We start from the raw sequence: 5,860 nt of genomic DNA, 5'->3' as shown, positions 1-5,860 counted from the left end.
CGGTACAGAACTAGTCGCCATAGAGAAAATCTCTAAGGCACCACACAGGTCGCCATAGAGATTCTCTATGGTACCAGTGGTCGCCATAGGTTCCAGTCGCCACAGAAGGAACATGTCTCTACCTGGTCGCCATAGAGCTACATACAAGACTACAAGTGGCTCTCTTGGTCGCCATAGAGGTTCTTTTGGTCACTATAGGTCATGTGGTCGCCATAGAGGAGTTATATTCATTGATTCATTTACAGCAATTCAAGGACTTGTGTGGACACATAAATGCCACATGTCCAATTGAATTGATATAAGTCTACACTTTGAAGCAGAATGAAGCAGTTGTTCTGAGTGTTTTTCATCTTCTCTCTCACGGGAGGTGATGAAAACAAGAAACAAAGAGAATATAGAGAAGCTCATTACATTGGTATCCGTTTAACTTCTCACCGGAGTAACGTTATAATGCCCGATTTAACTCTTGTATATTAACAGGGGCATTATAATCGTTACCCGGTAATTAAATCCTTAGAAAAATAAAAGCTAAATCATTGTATAAGATTTGATTAATAAATTTTTGTAGAAGCTAGAAACTTTGTTGTTCTTAGATTGTAGCCGGTAAAGTTATTTACCGGAGTGTAGCAACACCCCTCGCGGATTTATATATGAATATATACTTCCCCGAATATCTTGTGTTCCTAGTTTTATATTCCCAAACACTGTTTCTCTCAAGAACACGGAACCACTAACCGAGTACTAAATCTATATCCGCTAAAGATTTGAAAGAATTTATAATTTAGTGATTATCACATTCAACCCCCCATTCTATGATAATTCGGGACCTAACATATATATATATATATTCAAATAAGAACGTTTTCATGGAGGAGACATACTAGAGCGCAAGGAGAGCCGTAAGAAGACCGTATTAGCACGATTCAACGAAGACGAAGAAAATCTTATTTTTACTTGTGAATCTTTGTTTTAAGTTGTAACTTGGATGCTAGTTTTCTTATTTATGAACCTTTACTCTTGTTCGTACTTGGTTTTGTTATTTAAGTATAAAGACTACGTTTATTATACCATGCTTTCATCGGAACCCACGTTGATGATGAGTCCGATTACGGGCTAATCGTTATCGTGGGGTTCTAACGGATTTATTTATGGATTTCTTTAGCTAAATTATTTCGATACCTTAGTGTGTGGTGATTGTATGATATCCTAGTACTGGTTTTGCTTATTCTTCTTATGTGCGTAGCTAACATATAAGATAGCGTGTTAATTCTTAATAAAGCGATAGTGAATTTAAGGATTTAGAACTTGCCATGCTAGCATAGGTTCATGTGTTAATGTTATGCATGATTCGTAGGTAATTTTATCCATCTTACTTGCCCTGTGTAATCAAGATAGATAACTTGTGCCTTAAACCGCTATGTTGTCAAATTCTATAGACATATAGGGGCTCAATATAATTTGTGTCTATTCAGCTTCTATCTCTTTTGTGAATGTCTGGTAGTATGGTACTCGTGCAACGAAAGTTAGCGTTTAGCGGTTTCGTGTTATCTGATTAGTGTCATCACCATTGCATGCTAAGGTTAAGAATAATAAGGCTATTGAATGAAGTATTTAATGAAGTTAGAATCCCATGTTTGTCTCATATAATATACAACTCTCTTTACTCTCTTAGTTATAATTGTTAGTTTAATTCCTAGTTATAAACAACCTATATTTGTTATCATCTTAGCATTGAATAATAACCATATATTGTTGCTTAAGTGCATAGATTAATTAGTTAACCAACGCCAGTCTCTGTGGGAACGAACTAGAAAAGATTCTATATTACTTGTATACTTGCATGAATTATTAGCGTGTATTTAGCAACTAACAAGTTTTTGGCGCCGCTGCCGGGGACTGCAGTGTTAATTTATAGTTTATGTGCTTTCCATCAGTGGTCCTTAAAGTTCATTGATTCGGACATTATTACTTATTTGTTTCCTTGTCTTATTTCAGGTACTCTAGCAAGGGTGTACGCATATGCGTTCGCGTACTCGTAAGAGAACACTGGATAAAGCCGAGGAAGTACTTGTGGTGGTTTGAAGGGAAGTTTTTGAGGAAGAAAAGAAGGTAGAAGAAGAAGAAGAGAAAGTTGAGGAACCAGCTTTAGTAGAGATGGGTGATCAAGTAGAAAATCCTAAGGCTTTGATGGACTATTCTCAACCTAAGATCAATGACATTCAGTCAAGCATCATCAGGCCAGCCATCAGGGCTAACACTTTTGAGATCAAGTCAAACACGATTCAGATGATACAGAACTCAGTTCAGTTTGGGGTTCTCCTACTGAAGACCCCAACATGCACATCAGGGATTTCATCGAAATCTGTGACACTTTCAAATTCAATGATGTGACTGAAGATGCTATCAAGCTGTGACTCTTCCCATTCTCTCTGAGGGACAAAGCTAAGTGCTGGTTACATTCTCTACCAGCGGGGTCTATCACCACTTGGAAAGATCTTGCTCAAAAGTTTCTCACTAAATTCTTCCTCATGGTGAAGACTGCTGCAATTAGGAATGCTCTTACTCAGTTTGCTCAGCAAACTGGAGAATCTCTGTGTTAGGCTTAGGATTGATATAAGGAGATGCTAAGGAAGTGCCCACATCATGGCATGCCTGATTGGATGATTATTAACTATTTCTACAATGGTTTGGGTGCTACTTCTAGACCCATGCTTGATGCAGCATCAGGAGGAGCCTTGTGGGCTAAAAGCTACGATGAAGCTTATAAACTTATTGAACTAATGGATACTAATGCGTACCAGAATCCTTCCTAGAGACTTACTCAGGGAAAGGTAGCAGGAATTCTGGAGTTGGATGCAGCAACTGCTATAGCTGCCCAACTTAAGGCTTTGACGATGAAGGTGGACACTTTGGCTAATTATGAAGTTAATCAAATTACTAGTGTCTGTGAGCTTTGTGCTGGTGCCCATGAGATTGACCAGTACATAATTTCTAGTAAATCATCTCAGTTCGTGAGCAACTTTTAGCGTTCGCAGCAACCTGTGCTAGCCACTTATCGTCCCAACAACCGCAGTCATCCTAATTTCAGTTGGAGCAACACTCAGAATGCGGTTCAACAGCCTTATCAGCAGTATCCAGCTAAGTTGTACAACCCCCTGGTTTTCAGCAACCGCAATATGCACCAAGATAACTACTCCAGCTGTAACAAACCAATAAAAAATCTGAATTAGAGCAGTTAAAACTTATGTGCAAGAGTCAAGCCGTTTCTCTCAAGACCTTGGAAAATTAAATTGGGCAAATTGCCAATGCCTTGCTTAATCATCAGCCTGGTACACTACCTAGTGACACTGAAGTGCCAGGAAAGAGGGAAGCTAAGGAGCAGGTAAAGGCAATCACTTTAAGGTCTGGAAAGGTTACGAATCCCAAACAAACTCAAGTGTTGACTGAAGAAGCTGAGGCTGAGAAAGAAGTAGAGCAGCAGGAAGTAGAAGTGGAACCAAGGAAGACTACTATTGAGCACACTCCTCATAAGGGTAATATAGGGGAGAAACAGATCTATCCTCCACCGTCTTTTCCTAAGCGGCTGTAGAAGAAAAAGCTGGACAAGCAATTTGAGAAGTTTCTGGAGGTGTTCAAGAAACTTAATATCAACATACCTTTCGCTGAGGCTCTTGAGCAGATGCCTAGTTATGTAAATTTTATGAAAGGTATTCTCTCTCGGAAAGTGAAGCTAGATGATTTAGAGACAGTCGCTCTCACGGAGGAATGCAGTATTGTGTTGCAACAAAAATTGCCTCCGAAGCTTAAAAATCCTGGAAGCTTTCACTATTCCTTGCACCATTGGAAATGTGTCATTTGATAAATGTCTATGCAACTTGGGAGCTAGCATCAATCTGATGCCATTGTCAATCTTCAAAAAATTGGACTTGCCTAATCCAAAGCCTACATACATGACTTTGCAATTGGCCGATCGTTCTATTACATATCCATGAGGTATTGTGGAGGATGTTTTGGTCAAGGTGGATAAACTCATTTTTCCTGCTGATTTTGTAATTCTTGATTTCGAGGAGGATAAGAAGATTCCAATAATCTCAGGAAGACCTTTCTTGGCTACTGGTCGAACCTTGATAGATGTGCAGAAAGGTGAACCTACCATGCGAGTGATGGATCAGGATATGACTTTTAATGTGTTCAATGCCATGAAATTCTTTACAGAAAATGAGGAGTGTTTTAAGATGGAAATGGTCGATACTGTGGTTAGTTCTGAACTCGATCGTTTGCTAAGGTCCGATGCCTTAGAGAAGGCCTTATTGGGGAATTCTGATAGTGAAGATGACGAAGGTGAAGAACAATTGCAGTACTTGAATGCTTTTCCCTGGAAGAGGAAGATAGATATGCCTTTTGAATCTCTTGGAATGGAGGAATTGAAGAAAGCTCCTAAACGCCTCAAGCCATCTATTGAGGAAGCTCCCACTCTTGAGCTTAAGCCTTTACCCGAGCATTTGAGGTATGCATTTTTAGGTGATGCATCTACTTTTCCTGTTATTATTTCATCTAACCTTTCAGGTAGTGATGAGGAAAAGCTTCTAAGGATTCTGAGAGAGTTCAAATCGGCAATTGGCTGGACTATAGCAGATATCAAGGGAATCGGCCCTTCTTATTGCATGCATAAAATTTTTCTAGAGGAAGGTAACAAGCCTACGGTCGAGCAGCAAAGAAGACTTAATCCAATCATGAAGGAAGTAGTGAAGAAGGAAATTCATAAGTGGCTAGATGCAGGGATCATCTACCCTATTTCTGACAGTTCATGGGTAAGCCCGGTTCAATGTGTGCCAAAGAAATGTGGTATTACTGTGGTAGCAAATGAGAAGAATGAGCTTATTCCTACTAGAACAGTCATGGGGTAGAGAGTTTGCATGGACTACATGAAGCTGAACAAAGCCACTAGGAAATATCACTTCCCTTTGCCCTTCATTGACCAAATGCTTGATAGATTGGCTGGTCATGAGTACTACTGTCTGCTGAACGGCTATTCGGGTTACAATCAGATTTGTATCGCTCCAGAAGATCAGGAGAAAACTACCTTCACTTGTCCATTTGGTACTTTCGCCTTCAGACGAATTTCTTTTGGTCTGTGTAGTGCACTAGCCACATTTCAGAGATGTATGATGGCCATCTTTTCTAATATTATTGGCCAGAATGTGGAGGTGTTCATGGATGACTTCTCTGTATTTGGCGATTCTTTTGATGAATGCTAGCAAAATCTTGGACACGTTCTCAAAAGGTGTGTTGAGACCAATATGGTTCTCAATTGGGAGAAATGTCACTTTATGGTGCGACAGGGCATTATTCTCGGGCACAAGGTTTCTAGTAAGGGTCTGGAGGTGGACAAGGCCAAGGTGGGGGTCATTGAGAATCTTCCTCCACCTACTGTTAAAGGAATTCACAGCTTTCTTGGTCATGCCGGTATCCATAGGCGTTTCATCAAAGACTTCTCAAAAATTTCAAAGCCATTGTGCAGTTTGCTAGAGAAAGATGTTCCTTTCAAGTTTGATGACGAGTGCCTTGCAGCTTTTGTAAGTTTGAAGAAGAGTTTAATCACGGCACCGGTCATAGCTGCACCTGATTGGAATGAACCTTTTGAGATGATGTGCGATGCAAGTGACTATGCAGTTGGAGCAGTTCTTGGACAGAGGAAGAACAACATATTTCATGTGGTCTACTATGCTAGTAAGACCCTAAATGGTGCTCAACTGAATTACACTACTACGGAGAAAGAACTTTTGGCTATTGTCTATGGTTTTGAGAAATTTCGATCTTATCTACTTGGGACTAAGGTGACAGTTTTCACTGATCACGC

The 5,860-nt window shown here is 39.9% G+C and overlaps 1 non-coding gene across 1 annotated transcript; it reads right to left on the bottom strand.

The window, feature by feature from the left end:
* Nucleotides 1-2,543: 2,543 nt before the first annotated feature.
* On the bottom strand, nucleotides 2,544-2,650 carry LOC141709142 (small nucleolar RNA R71). The gene has a single exon (XR_012569734.1). It is a non-coding gene; the product is annotated as a small nucleolar RNA R71 (small nucleolar RNA).
* Between the last annotated feature and the right edge of the window lie 3,210 nt (nucleotides 2,651-5,860).

The sequence above is a fragment of the Apium graveolens genome, chromosome 2, assembly GCF_009905375.1.
Source record: "Apium graveolens cultivar Ventura chromosome 2, ASM990537v1, whole genome shotgun sequence".
Classification (NCBI taxonomy): domain Eukaryota; kingdom Viridiplantae; phylum Streptophyta; class Magnoliopsida; order Apiales; family Apiaceae; genus Apium; species Apium graveolens.
The sequence above is the reverse complement of the archived record's forward strand: the minus strand, read 5'-3'. Positions and strand labels throughout refer to the sequence as shown.